Source organism: Mus caroli, unplaced genomic scaffold (assembly GCF_978045245.1).
Source record: "Mus caroli unplaced genomic scaffold, Mus_caroli_1 scaffold_1, whole genome shotgun sequence".
Taxonomy (NCBI): Eukaryota; Metazoa; Chordata; class Mammalia; order Rodentia; family Muridae; genus Mus; species Mus caroli.
Genome location: NW_028227256.1, coordinates 190490255 through 190504541, shown reverse-complemented (window position 1 = coordinate 190504541; position 14287 = coordinate 190490255). Strand labels below are relative to the sequence as shown.

The window sequence follows — 14287 nt, the reverse complement described above, 5'->3', positions numbered from 1 at the left end:
TGGATACAGTATATGGTGTATGTGTGTGCATGTGTGTGCACATGTGCTCATGCACATGCATGTCTTCATTGGTCTTCTTTGCTTGTTTGCATCTGTCTCTATTCTGCCAGCAAGGTAGGATGGGAGTCTTACCTCCCCAGAAGGACACAGTCTCCAGGTATAGGATTTGTCTGGAGAAAACCATTTGTGAAAACCATTGTCCTTCATTCTTTCACCCTAACAGCAGAGGCCACATGTACTGTGATCGGATCTTCCCTTATCCTACTCAGTTCTTTGGGGAGACTCTTGTTTGGCTGGTCTCTATATGTGTGCTTTCTCCCTCTCCCTCTCCCTCTCCCTCTCCCTCTCTCCCTCTCCCTCTCCCTCTCCCTCTCTCCCTCTCCCTCTCCCTCTCCCTCTCCCTCTCCCTCTCCCTCTCCCTCTCCCTCTCCCTCTCCCTCTCCCTCTCCCTCTCCCTCTCCCTCTCCCTCTCCCTCTCCCTCTCCCTCTCCCTCTCCCCTCCCCTCCCCCTCCCCCCCTCTTTCTGTATGTGTGTATGTAGAGGCAGTGAGCTCTTGAAAGAGAATATTTTATTCCACTGAAAATGTGCTTTGACATTCTGTTTTGTACTGTTATATGTGAAAATGCTGGCCAGAAACCAGCTACCTGGCTGAGTCCTTCCAGGGTGTGTGAGCCCTTTCTCTCATACCTGCACCCAGACAGGGAATGGCTGGCTCTTGTGCAGTTTGCACAGTCAGACTTACACACTTATACAAGTCAGCTTTCCAACAGGGTAACACTTTTTTGCTCCTCTGAACAGGGTTTGAGTTTCCAAGGCTTGTGTCTCATTGACACTTGATTTTGGCTTTTAGTTTTGAAAGCCTGATGAATGTGAAGTATACCTCATTGCTTCTGCCGAAATGCGTAGGAACCAAAGCCTTCTAAACTATGTGACAAAAATCTTCCCTCCATTAAGATCTCCTGAAATCATTCTGTTCACACGTGTGCAGAGGCCAACAGTGCCCTGGGGAGTGACTTTAGTCACCACTCATTTAGGGTCAGGTTGCTTCATCACATCCCTGTGGTTTACAGCATCTTGATGCCCTGTGATCATGTGGCCTGTGTGATAACCATGACAATGGTGACAGCACTGCCTTGAAATGAATTGTCACTATTTGATTTTTTTTTTTTGAGACAGGGTCTCCCTTGGTTGATTATTTGGAACTTGCTTATGTCTAGCCTCGAACTCACAACCTCCTGTGTATGGACTGGGATTAAAGGCATGAGTTACCACACCTGACAGCCTATGTCATTACTACTTAACCAGTCTGAGTTTTACAATGAAGAATCGTATTGTCCCCCAGTGGCATCCCATGTCCCCCAGGCCAGAGAATTGGCTTCATCAGCACACACAGGAGATGCCTGTTCTCCCCACGCTGATGTATTTTTTAAGGTTTTTGTGAGTGGAATGTCTTAGGCCCTCTTAGAGACGCACAACACATCATACCTAGTATCTCCACCAGCATTTTTACTGCCTGAAACCAATCTTTTATCCCCTTATGATGTCCCTGAGAGCATCAGGGCCTTTGTCACATACACCTGGGGAGCTGCCATCTGCCACTCCCTTTGCAGGAAGTCTAGAATGACTGGTGCGCGCAGCTGTATGGATACCCAGAGTTAGATTTCATGGAGTTCTTTTCTGCATGATTTTACCTTTACTTATCTCGGAATCGTATTCCACTGTGTATACGTACCACATCTATTACCTACTTGTCTGTTGAAGGACGTTTATTTTGTTTCCCTTATCTGGGTATTGTGACTAGGGCAGCTATGAGCACTGCCAAGTGTCTGTGCCATAGGATGTCAAGTCCCTTCTGCATATGCCAAGGATGCTGTGGCTGGGCCGTATGAGAGACTTGTTTTCCGTTTCTGAGAATTCTGCATATTGAGTTCCAGGGTGGCCTTCTCACTAGTCTGCATTTCCCTCCCTGTTCACAGCAAGGCTTTAAGCATTCTCTTTAGTAACTGCCACCCCCCCCCACACACACACACACTTTATTTAACTGTTTGGAAAGCAGAGAGTTTTCACACCCCTTCTCTCTCTGCCTTGAGCCTCACACCATGCTTTTGTCTCAAACATTGCTTTGCTCTGCCTACAGACTTTGCAGCAGGAGGGTACCAAAGACTTTTTGTCCATGACTGGTGGGGAGAACAGCCTGCCAGGGCCTCAGGTGTGGCTTTTGCTGGGTGGACTTGTCGGGAGCTCTGGTTGTCTCCCCTACTTCCTTCTGAACTGAGCCATCCCGCCAAATGCCCAGGGATCCGTGAGAGCCCTGCAGAGACCCCATTAGCTGTGACTGCAGGTTATGAACCTGTCACTTACACTCTGTGTGCTCAGATGGGAGGGGCCTTTCCCTTCTTAGAGATAAGTTATGTTGAAGTCTTTCAAATGCATGTCTGTTTATGGAAACATGTCGAGTTAAAACTGTCTGTGAGGAATGCACTGATTGGGACTTCCACCTTTCTGTTGTAGAAAGGTGTGGCCTCATGTTCCCGACAGCCAGGCCTGTTCCCGACAGCCAGGCAGCTTCAGTGTCCCTTTGCTTCCCAAGCAGACCACACTTCCTAAACCCGGTGCCATGTCCTTTGGTCTCTGTCGTGTCTGTTTGTCTGTCCTTCAGCCTCTCTCCTTGCCTCCGTGGTTCCCAAGCTGGGCAAATCTTTAAACACAGCTGGTGTGGCCTCACCTGGATGTTTTCTTTAGCTGTTCCTTCCAGGTGGAACACCCTTTCCTGTCTCTGACCTCTCATCACTCCCATTGAATTTAAATGTCACTCCCCCATGGACGCTTTCCTTGTGACCCGAACAGAAACAGCTTCCCTATGTTCCTGAACCCTCCAGGTTCTCAGCACAGGGCTTGTCTGACCTGAAACTTCCTTGCTTTCTCTGCCCCACACGAGACACAGAGAAGCTCCAAATGGGAGGGACTTCCTTGATCTTCTTCACCACAGCAGCCCCAGCACCTCCAACAGGAGTGAGCTGGTTGACTCTACAGGTGCTTGTTAAGTGTGAGCAGTGCACTTGGTCAGGCACACACCCCTGTTGTTATAAGCAGCTATTCCAGGACTGGGGATGGCTCAGCTGCTGATAGTGTAAGCACCAGGCCCTGAACTCGGATCTCCATCATTTATAAAAAGCCTGATGAGGTTCCCTGTACGTCCACCCTGGCACTGTGGGGAGAAGAATGCAGAGTCCCGAGGATTGCTGGGGCTTGTTAGCCAGCCACTCTAACAAAAGATGTGGTGAGCTCCCGGTTCAGTGAGAGACTCTGTCTCAGGGGTACACCGGATGTCCTCCTCTGACATCTAGGTATGCACATGTTAGCTTGTGTGCCCCTACATGTGCACGGGTACACCACACACACACACACACACACAAAATGTGTTTACAAACATGTTTGGGGTCTGAACATGTGAATTTTAGTTATAACCTTGTGATTGCAAATTGTTATCTTGGAAGAACCACTGATTGATAACTAAACACATTGGTGTTTAATTATAAATGAACAAGACATAGGTTTAATTCATGGCACTCACACCGTGGCTCATAATCATCTGTAACTCCAGTTCCAGGAGGCCAATGTCCTCTTCTGGCTTCCATAGGCACCAGGCACACATGTGGAATGCATACATACACACAGCCAACCACCATACACAGAAAAATAAATAAAATAAAATAAAAATTAAGGAAGTACCAGGTGGTGCCTCCAAAGACATCCATGTCTGCAATCTCTATGGAACTGCACAGCCCTGTATGTCAGTACACGGTCCACCAGAGCAGTGCTAGGCTCCTGTGTCCTGATGGTCCTGGCTGGAGGGCAGCATCAGTGTGCACCAATTCCTCGACACGCAGCCCCATTCAGGTAGCACAGCTGCATCTGGAAGGTGATATAACCTTTATCTTAGCCCCTTCCTGGTAGAGAGAGGAAGAGAGAAGGGAAGGAGAGGAGGTATAGAGAGAGGAAGAGGAAGAGAGGGAAGAGGGAGAGAGAAAAGGGACAGGAAGGGACAGAGGGGTCACGAGTATCTGAATTAGAGGTTCAGGGTGCACATACCAGAAATGGCCAGGAGGTGGCAGTAGAAGCTCGCTAGTCTTTAGATGAAAAATTCTAGAACTCAAGATAAAATTTTATTAGCCTAATATTTGGCCTCTCCTTAGAAGTTGACAAAGTATATTGATGTGGTGGTGGTGGTGGTGGTGGTGGTGTGTGTATAAATGTATGTATATGGGTGTTATGTATGAGTATATGCATGCATGTGTGAGTGTACATGTGTGTATGAGTATATATGCATGCATATATATGTGTATATGCCTGTACGTGTGTGTGTATGCATGTGATGTGGACATATGTGTGTGTGTGTGTGTGTGAGAGAGAGAGAGAGAGAGAGACAGAGAGAGGGAGAGAGAGGGAGGGAGGAGGGGAGAGAGAAAGAAGGAGAGATGAGAATATCCATTCTCATCCCAGCTTTCAAGATGTCCCTGAATGTCCTCATGTTGGGACTTTAGACTCCTTTTCATGAAATTCCCCAGTAAAATTAACAATTCTCTAGTGAAAATTTTTATTTCAATTTTCTCAAGTTTATAGATTTCAAGCAGGACATGCTTTTACATAGAGATTGCAGACGTGGCAGTCACTGGTGTCAGCAGTGAGAGCTTCCCAGTCCCCCCTTTATTTCTAATCGGGGACCCTGACATTTGTCCACAGTACTCCAATAGTATCTCCAGAAGACATGCCTGCTTTCTTCTGAACTCCACTCTTTTAGGAAGGCACTGAATGGCAGACTGGAACCATTCGGTGTGGCATAGCCTGAGATCAAGGGGAGCAAAGGAGGCGGCTTATGGCCTTTCTTGAGAAGAGCTCCAAAAACCTGTTTCTTGAGGTTGTTATTGAACAGTGTCTCATAGTGAATGCATGATAGATCCAGGCAGTCGAGACAGGAGGGGACATTGTGAGGAAGGAGCTTTGGCAGCGTGTTTAAGGGTGGACAAGAGGGAGTTCAGTTTTTAGTGACAGAGGAAGCAAAATGCCTGGGGTGTACTGGAGCCTCTTTCAAAGCCTTACCTGTGCACTGGTGGGGGTGGAGCGGAGACACACCTGTCTCCTATGGGCGAGCGGTCCAGGGTTTGGTGGCTCAGGGTTGTGCTATCTGTGTGCCCATCAGAGTGGAATGCCTCAAAGACATCCATTTGCTCTTGCTAACTCTGTGACATCTTGAGAAGAGAGACACTTGATAGTTGTTTTGAAAAAAAAAACGAGGACACAAATGTTCGGCAGACAGCACAGGCCCCTTTCCTCTTCCATCCTTTTGAAATGTTGAACACTTAAAGGCTTGTTAAGATATGGCTGAATTTCTTTTTTATATAAATTCTCTCCTTGAATTAGAATCCTAAGGTTATTTAAGATCACTGCAGTGTGAACATGAAGGTTCTCTGGAATTTACTACCGAGTAGCTTGGCTGGTCAGCTACGGCTATTCCAAGTGGCGAGAGGGCAATTTCATAGTGCACGCTTGCAGATCAGAAGAGATGCCCTCCTGACATGTCATTGGAAGGGGTATTGGTTTCCACCTGACACCAGCTAGTCCCTGCTACCATCCCCCCCTTCCCCCAACAGCCTTCAGGACATCATGGTTTTCGTTGATTGAGCCCCAGAGACCTGGATTACAGATAATTTCTTAGACATATGAAATAGGCAAATCTTCCCTTTAAGCAGAATTGAAATGGGATGTCTGAAGTTATCAGCTATGCTGGGAAGATATTTCCCTTTGTGGAAGAAGTCTTGCTTCCTTGAAGGATACACAATAGAATCCGTTCATTTTGCACATTTTCAGTTCTTTTGCCATAGATTTTGCACATCACCTCTCCTGGGTAAAGCTTCAGTTGAAAATTTACTTTTCAGAGTCTCAGAATACTTGGCTGGGTGCACAACTCTCTTCTTGTCCCACATTATCTCCTAGAGGCTTGCTTGGCTGGGTGTATGTCCTGTTATTTTGTGAGATCTTTTCTTTTAATTAAAATTTAAAAATCGACAGTTGTACTGGCTGGTTTTGTGTGTCAACTTGACACAAGCTGGAGTTATCACAGAGAAAGGAGCCTCCCTTGAGGAAATGCCTCCATGAGATCCAGCTGTAAGACATTTTCTCAATTAGTGATCAAGGGGGAAGGGCCCAATCCATTGTGGGTGGTGCCATCCCTGGGCTGGTAGCCTTGGGTTCTATAAGAAAGCAAGCTGAGCAAGCCTGGAGAAGCAAGCCAGTAGGTAACATCCCTTCATGGCCTCTGCATCAGCCCCTGCTTCCTGACCTGCTTGAGTTCTAGTTCTGACTTCCTTTGGTGATGAACAGCAATGTGGAAGTGTAAGCTGAATAAACCCTTTCCTTTCCAGTTTGCTCCTTGGTCATGATGTTTGTGCAGGAATAAAAACTCTGACTAAGACAACAGTCTCATACATGCACGTAGTGAATTTTGATCATTTTCATCCCCTTACCCTCTCTTGTCCACTCCTTTCTTTCCAGCAAATCCCCACCATGCTTTCACGTCGTGTGTGTCCCACTGAGTTTAACTGGGGTTGCTTGTACGAGTAAGGGTAGGGGCTTGTTTACCGGAGCACCAGCCACTTACCAGTGGCTACACAGCTGAGGAAAAGCCCATGACCCCATGCCCCAGCAGCCGTTGACAGTCCCTCAGGGAGGAGTGGGGTCTTGCAGCCCCTTCTATGTTGGAACGTTGATGGGTTCAGTCTTGTGCAGGTCTTATGCAAAGAACCAGAGCTCAGGTGAGTTTGTGAGTTCAGCGGCCGTGCCGTGTGCAGAAGACATCCTTTATAGCACCCTTCCCCCAGCTCTTAGATTATTTTTTTTTGATTTTTAATATTTTTATTACATATTTTCCTCAATTACATTTCCAATGCTATCCCAAAAGTCCCCCATAGCGCCCCCCACTTCCCTACCCACCCATTCCCATTCTTTTGGCCCTGGCAGTCCCCTATATTGGGGCATATAAAGTTTGCAAGTCCAATGGGCCTCTCTTTCCATTGATGGCCGACTAGGCCATCTTTCGATACATATGCAGCTAAAGACAAGAGCTCCGGGGTTCTGGTTAGTACATCATGTTGTTCCAACAATAGGGTTGCAGATCCCTTTAGCTCCTTGGGTACTTTCTCTAGCTTCTCCATTGGGAGCCCTGTGATACATCCAATAGCTGACTGTGAACATCCACTCCTGCGTTTGCTAGGCCCCGGCATCGTCTCACAAGAGACAGCTATATTTGGGTCCTTTCAGCAAAATCTTGCTAGTGTATGCAATGGTGTCAGCGTTTAGAAGCTGATTATGGGATGGATCCCTGGATACGGCAGTCTCTAAATGGTCCATCCTTTCATCACAGCTACGAACTTTGTCTCTGTAACTCCTTCCCTGGGTGTTTTGTTCCCAATTCTAAGAAGGTGCACAGTGTCCACACTTTGGTCTTAATTCTTCTTGAGTTTCATGCGTTTATCAAATTGTATCTTATATCTTGGGTATCCTAAGTTTTGGGCTAATATCCACTTATCAGTGAATACATATTGTGTGAGTTCTTTTGTGATTGTGTTACTTCACTCAAGATGATGCCCTCCAGGTCCATCCATTTGGCTAGGAATTTCATAAATTCATTCTTTTTAATAGCTGAGTAGTACTCCATTGTGTAAATGTACCATAATTTCTGTATCCATTCCTCTGTTGAGGGACATCTGGGTTCTTTCCAGCTTCTGGCTATTATAAATAGGGCTGCTATGAACATAGTGGAGCATGTGTCCTTTTTACCGGTTGGGACATCTTCTGGATATATGCCCAGGAGAGGTATTGCTGGATCCTCGGGTAGTACTATGTCCAATTTTCTGAGGAACCGCCAGACTGATTTCCAGAGTGGTTGTACAAGCTTGCAATCCCACCAACAATGGAGGAGTGTTCCTCTTTCTCCACATCCTCGCCAGCATCTGCTGTCACCTGAATTTTTGATCTTAGACATTCTGACTGGTGTGAGGTGGAATCTCAGGGTTGTTTTGATTTGCATTTCCCTGATGATTAAGGATGTTGAACATTTTTTCAGGTGCTTCTCTGCCATTCCATATTCCTCAGGTGAGAATTCTTTGTTCAGTTCTGAGCCCCATTTTTTAATGGGGTTATTTGACTTTCTGGAGTCCACCTTCTTGAGTTCTTTATATATATTGGATATTAGTCCCTTATCTGATTTAGGATAGGTGAAGATCCTTTCCCAATCTGTTGGTGGTTTTTTTGTCTTATTGATGGTGTCTTTAGCCTTGCAGAAGCTTTGCAGTTTCATGAGGTCCCACTTGTCAATTCTTGATCTTACAGCACAAGCCATTACTGTTCTATTCAGGAATTTTTCCCCTGTGCCCATATCTTCAAGGCTTTTCCCCACTTTCTCCTCTATAAGTTTCAGTGTCTCTGGTTTTATGTGAAGTTCCTTGATCCACTTAGACTTGACCTTAGTACAAGGAGATAGGAATGGATCGATTCGCATTCTTCTACATGTTAACAACCAGTTGTGCCAGCACCATTTGTTGAAAATGCTGTCTTTCTTCCACTGGATGTTTTTAGCTCCCTTGTCGAAGATCAAGTGACCATAGGTGTGTGGGTTCATTTCTGGGTCTTCAATTCTATTCCATTGGTCTATTTGTCTGTCACTATACCAGTACCATGCGGTTTTTATCACAATTGCGCTGTAGTAGAGCTTTAGGTCCAGCATGGTGATTCCACCAGAGGTTCTTTTATCCTTGAGAAGAGTTTTTGCTATCCTAGGTTTTTTGTTATTCCAGATGAATTTGCAGATTGCACTTTCTAATTCGTTGAAGAATTGAGTTGGAATTTTGATGGGGATTGCATTGAATCTGTAGATTGCTTTTGGCAAGATAGCCATTTTTACAATGTTGATCCTGCCAATCCATGAGCATGGGAGATCTTTCCATCTTCTGAGATCTTCTAGAATTTCTTTCTTCAGAGACTTGAAGTTTTTATTATACAGATCTTTCACTTCCTTAGTTAGAGTCACGCCAAGATATTTTATATTATTTGTGACTATTGAGAAGGGTGTTGTTTCCCTAATTTCTTTCTCAGCCTGTTTATTCTTTGTGTAGAGAAAGGCCATTGATTTGTTTGAGTTAATTTTATATCCAGCTACTTCACCGAAGCTGTTTATCAGGCTTAGGAGTTCTCTGGTGGAATTTTTAGGGTCACTTATATATACTATCATATCATCTGCAAAGAGTGATATTTTGACTTCATCTTTTCCAATTTGTATCCCTTTGATCTCCTTTTGTTGTCGAATTGCTCTGGCTAGGACTTCAAGTACAATGTTGAATAGGTATGGAGAAAGTGGACAGCCTTGTCTAGTCCCTGATTTTAGAGGGATTGCTTCAAGCTTCTCACCATTTACTTTGATGTTGGCTACTGGTTTGCTGTAGATTGCTTTTATCATGTTTAGGTATGGGCCTTGAATTCCTGATCTTTCCAAGACTTTTATCATGAATGGGTGTTGGATCTTGTCAAATGCTTTTTCCGCATCTAAGGAGATGACCATGTGGTTTTTGTCTTTGAGTTTGTTTATATACTGGATTACGTTGATGGATTTCCGTATATTGAACCATCCCTGCATCCCTGGGATGAAACCTACTTGGTCAGGATGGATGATTGTTTTGATGTGTTCTTGGATTCGGTTAGCAAGAACTTTATTGAGGATTTTTGCATCAATATTCATAAGGGATATTGGTCTGAAGTTTTCTATCTTTGTTGGGTCTTTTTGTGGTTTAGGTATCAGAGTAATTGTGGCTTCATAGAATGAGTTGGGTAGAGTACCTTCTGTTTCTATTTTGTGGAATAGTTTGTGAAGAACTGGGATTAGATCTTCTTTGAAGGTCTGATAGAACTCTGCACTAAACCCATCTGGTCCTGGGATTTTTTTAGTTGGGAGACTATTAATGACTGCTTCTATTTCTTTGGGGGATATAGGGCTGTTTAGATCATTAACCTGATCTTGATTCAAATTTGGTACCTGGTATCTGTCTAGGAACTTCTCCATTTCATCCAGGTTCTCCAGTTTTGTTGAGTATAGCCTTTGGTAGAAGGATCTGAGGGTGTTTTGGATGTCTTCAGGATCTGTTGTTATGTCTCCTTTTTCATTTCTGATTTTGTTAATTAGGATGCTTTCCCTGTGCCCTCTAGTGAGTCTGGCTAAGGGTTTATCTATCTTGTTGATTTTCTCAAAGAACCAGCTCCTTGATTGGTTGATTCTTTGAACAGTTTTTCTTGTTTCCACTTGGTTGATTTCACCCCTGAGTTTGATTATTTCCTGTCGTCTACTCCTCTTGGGTGAATTTGCTTCCTTTTGTTCTAGTGCTTTTAGGTGTGTTGTCAAGCTGCTAATGTGTGCTCTCTCTAGTTTCCTTTTGGAGGCACTCAGAGCTATGAGTTTTCCTCTTAGAAATGCTTTCATTGCGTCCCATAAGTTTGGGTATGTTGTGGCTTCATTTTCATTGAACTCTAAAAAGTCCTTAATTTCTTTCTTTATTCCTTCCTTGACCAAGGTATCATTGAGAAGAGTGTTGTTCAGTTTCCACGTGAAGGTTGGCTTTCTATTATTTATTTTGTTATTGAAGATCAGCCTTAGTCCATGGTGATCTGATAGGATGCATGGGACAATTTCAATATTTTTGTATCTGTTGAGGCCTGCTTTGTGACCAATTATGTGGTCAATTTTGGAGAAGGTACCATGAGGTGCTGAGAAGAAGGTATATCCTTTTGTTTTAGGATAGAATGTTCTGTAGATATCTGCCAGATCCATTTGATTCATAATTTCTGTTAGTTTCACTGTGTCCCTGTTTAGTTTCTGTTTCCATGATCTGTCCATTGGTGAAAGTGGTGTGTTGAAGTCTCCCACTATTATTGTATGAGGTGCAATGTGTGCTTTGAGATTTACTAAAGTTTCTTTAATGAATGTGGCTGCCTTTGTATTTGGAGCATAGATATTCAGGATTGATAGTTCCTCTTGGAGGATTTTACCTTTGATGAGTATGAAGTGTCCCTCCCTGTCTTTTTTAATGACTTTGGGTTGGAAGTCAATCTTATCAGATATTAGAATGGCTACTCCAGCTTGTTTCTTCATGCCATTTGCTTGGAAAATTGTTTTCCAGCCTTTCATTCTGAGGTAGTGTCTATCCTTTTCTCTGAGATGAGTTTCCTGTAAGCAGCAAAATGTTGGGTCTTGTTTGTGTAGCCAGTTTGTTAGTCTATGTCTTTTTATCGGGGAGTTGAGTCCATTGATATTAAGAGATATTAAGGAAAAGTAATTGTTGTTTCCTGTTATTATTGTTGTTAAAGTTGGCATTTTGTTCTTGTGGCTGTCTTCTTTTAGGTTTGTTGAGGGATTACCTTCTTGTTGTTTCTAGGGCGTGGTTCCTGTCCTTGTATTGGTTTTTTTCTGTTATTATCCTTTGAAGGGCTGGATTCGTGGAGAGATAATGTGTGAATTTGGTTTTGTCGTGGAATACTTTGGTTTCTCCATCTATGTTAATTGAGAGTTTGGCTGGGTATAGTAGCCTGGGCTGGAATTTGTGTTCTTTTAGTGTCTGTATAACGTCCGTCCAGGATCTTCTGGCTTTCATAGTCTCTGGTGAAAAATCTGGTGTAATTCTGATAGGCTTGCCTTTATATGTTACTTGGCCTTTTTCTCTTACTGCTTTTAGTATTCTATCTTTATTTAGAGCATTTGTTGTTCTGATTATAATGTGTCGGGAGGTATTTCTTTTCTGGTCCAGTCTATTTGGAGTTCTGTAGGCTTCTTGTATGTTCATGGGCATCTCTTTCTTTAGATTTGGGAAGTTTTCTTCTATAATTTTGTTGAAGATGTTTGCTGGTCCTTTGAGTTGAAAATCTTCATTCTCATCCACTCCTATTATCCGTAGGTTTGGTCTTCTCATTGCGTCCTGTATTTCTTGGATGTTTTGAGTTAGGATCTTTTTGCATTTTACATTTTCCTTGATTGTTGTGCCGATGTTCTCTATGGAATCTTCTGCACCTGAGATTCTCTCTTCCATCTCTTGTATTCTGTTGCTTATGCTGGTATCTATGGTTCCAGATTTCTTTCCTAGGGTTTCTATCTCCAGCGTTGCCTCATTTTGGGTTTTCTTTATTGTGTCTACTTCCCTTTTTAGGTCTAGTATGGTTTTGTTCATTTCCATCATCTGTTTGGATGTGTTCCTGTTTTTCTGTAAGGACTTCTACCTGTTTGATTATGTTATCCTGTTTTTCTTTAAGGATTTGTAACTCTTTAGCTGTGTTCTCCTGCAATTCTTTAAGGGATTTTTGTGCTTCCTCTTTATTGTCTTCTGCCTGTTTAGCAGTGTTCTCCTGCATTTCTTTAAGTGTGTTATTAAAGTCCTTTTTGAAGTCCTCTATCATCATCAGGAGATATGCTTTTAAATCCGTGTCTAGCTTTTCCGGTGTGTTGGGGTGCCCTGGACTGGTCGAAGTGGGGGTGCTGGGTTCTGATGATGGTGAGTGGTCGTGGTTTCTGTTAGTAAGATTATTACGTTTACCTTTCGCCATCTGGTAATCTCTGGGGTTAGTTGTTATCGTTGTCACTGTTTAAAGATTGGAGCAGAAGCTGTGTTCCACTCACCAGCAGTCCCAAAATCCTGCGGCGGGGGTCGTGGGTAGCTGGCGGGTGTCAGGCAACCCTGCTCTCCCGCTACCCCGATGCTGATCCGGCCGGATGAGGCCTGTGGCCCTACTCAGGCCGGTTTCTGCTTCCCTAACTAATGCAGTCTCAGGTCCCGCGCAATTGGATTGGAGCAGAAGCTGTGCTCCACTCACCAGAAGTCTTAAGATCCTGTGGCGGGTGTTGTGGGTAGCTGGCGAGTGTCAGCCGACCCTGCGCCCCAGCTGCCCTAGTGCTTTTCTGACCGGAAGAGGGTTGTGGCCCTATGTAGGCCGGATTTCTCTCTCCCCAACCAGAGCAGTCTCAGGTCCCGCGTGATTGGACTGGATCAGAAGCTGTGTTCCACTCACCAGCAGTCCCAAAATCCTGCGGCGGGGGTTGTGGGTAGCTGGCGGGTGTCAGGCAACCCTGCGCTCCCGCTATCCTGGCGCTGATCCGGCCGGATGAGGCCTGTGGCCCTACTCAGGCCGGTTTCTGCTTCCCTAACTAATGCAGTCTCAAGTCCCGAGCACTTGGATTGGAGCAGAAGCTGTGCTCCACTCACCAGAAGTCTTAAGATCCTGTGGCGGGTGTTGTGGGTAGCTGGCGAGTGTCAGTCGACCCTGCGCCCCAGCTGTTCAGGTGCTTTTCTGACCGGAAGAGGGTTGTGGCCCTATGTAGGCCGGATTTCTCTCTCCCCAACCAGAGCAGTCTCAGGTCCCGCGTGATTGGACTGGAGCAGAAGCTGTGTTCCACTCACCAGCAGTCCCAAAATCCTGCGGTGGGGGTCGTGGGTAGCTGGTGGGTGTCAGGCAACCCTGCGCTCCTGCTACCCCGGCGCTGATCCGGCCGGATGAGGCCTGTGGCCCTACTCAGGCCGGTTTCTGCTTCCCTAACTAATGCAGTCTCAGGTCCCGCGCAATTGGATTGGAGCAGAAGCTGTGCTCCACTCACCAGAAGTCTTAAGATCCTGTGGCGGGTGTTGTGGGTAGCTGGCGAGTGTCAGTCGACCCTGCGCCCCAGCTGCTCCGGTGCTTTTCAGCTCTTAGATTCTTTCTGCTCCCTCTTCTGTGGTGTTCTCTAAATCTCAGAAGGAATGATATAGATGTCTCTTTTACAGCCTTTCTTCTCAGGCTGCAGCCAGGTATGCGTCTCTGTGCTAATTGCTGTCTTCTGCAATAAGTAGCTTCTTGGGGGAAGACTGAGTGAGCTGCGATAGAAACACAGGTGTGTTTAGGAGGAGAGTGACACCCTCTTCCTCCTTCTAAATGCATGTGTGTGTGTGTGTGTGTGTGTGCACGCACGTGCGCGTGCGCGCATGTGTGTTGCCTATATACATGCCATGAGTGAGCGTGCTGACCCTGTGAGGGGACAGAAGACAGTGTCAGAACCTGTCAGATGTGGGTGCTGAAAACTGAACCTGGGTCCTCTGCAAGAGCAACAAATGCTCTAAACCACTGAGCTGCCTCTCCAGCCCTCTGTGGGGTCTTTTTTATTATTTATGAATGAATTTATTTATTTTTGAGGCACGGTTTCTCTGTGTAGCTCTGGCTGTCCTC

At 45.1% G+C, this 14287-nt stretch overlaps 1 protein-coding gene across 1 annotated transcript in view; it reads left to right on the top strand.

Annotated features, from left to right (window-relative positions):
• Hhat (hedgehog acyltransferase) overlaps positions 1–14287 on the top strand; it is a 261641-nt gene that overhangs the window by 55461 nt on the left and 191893 nt on the right. The window lies entirely within an intron of this gene.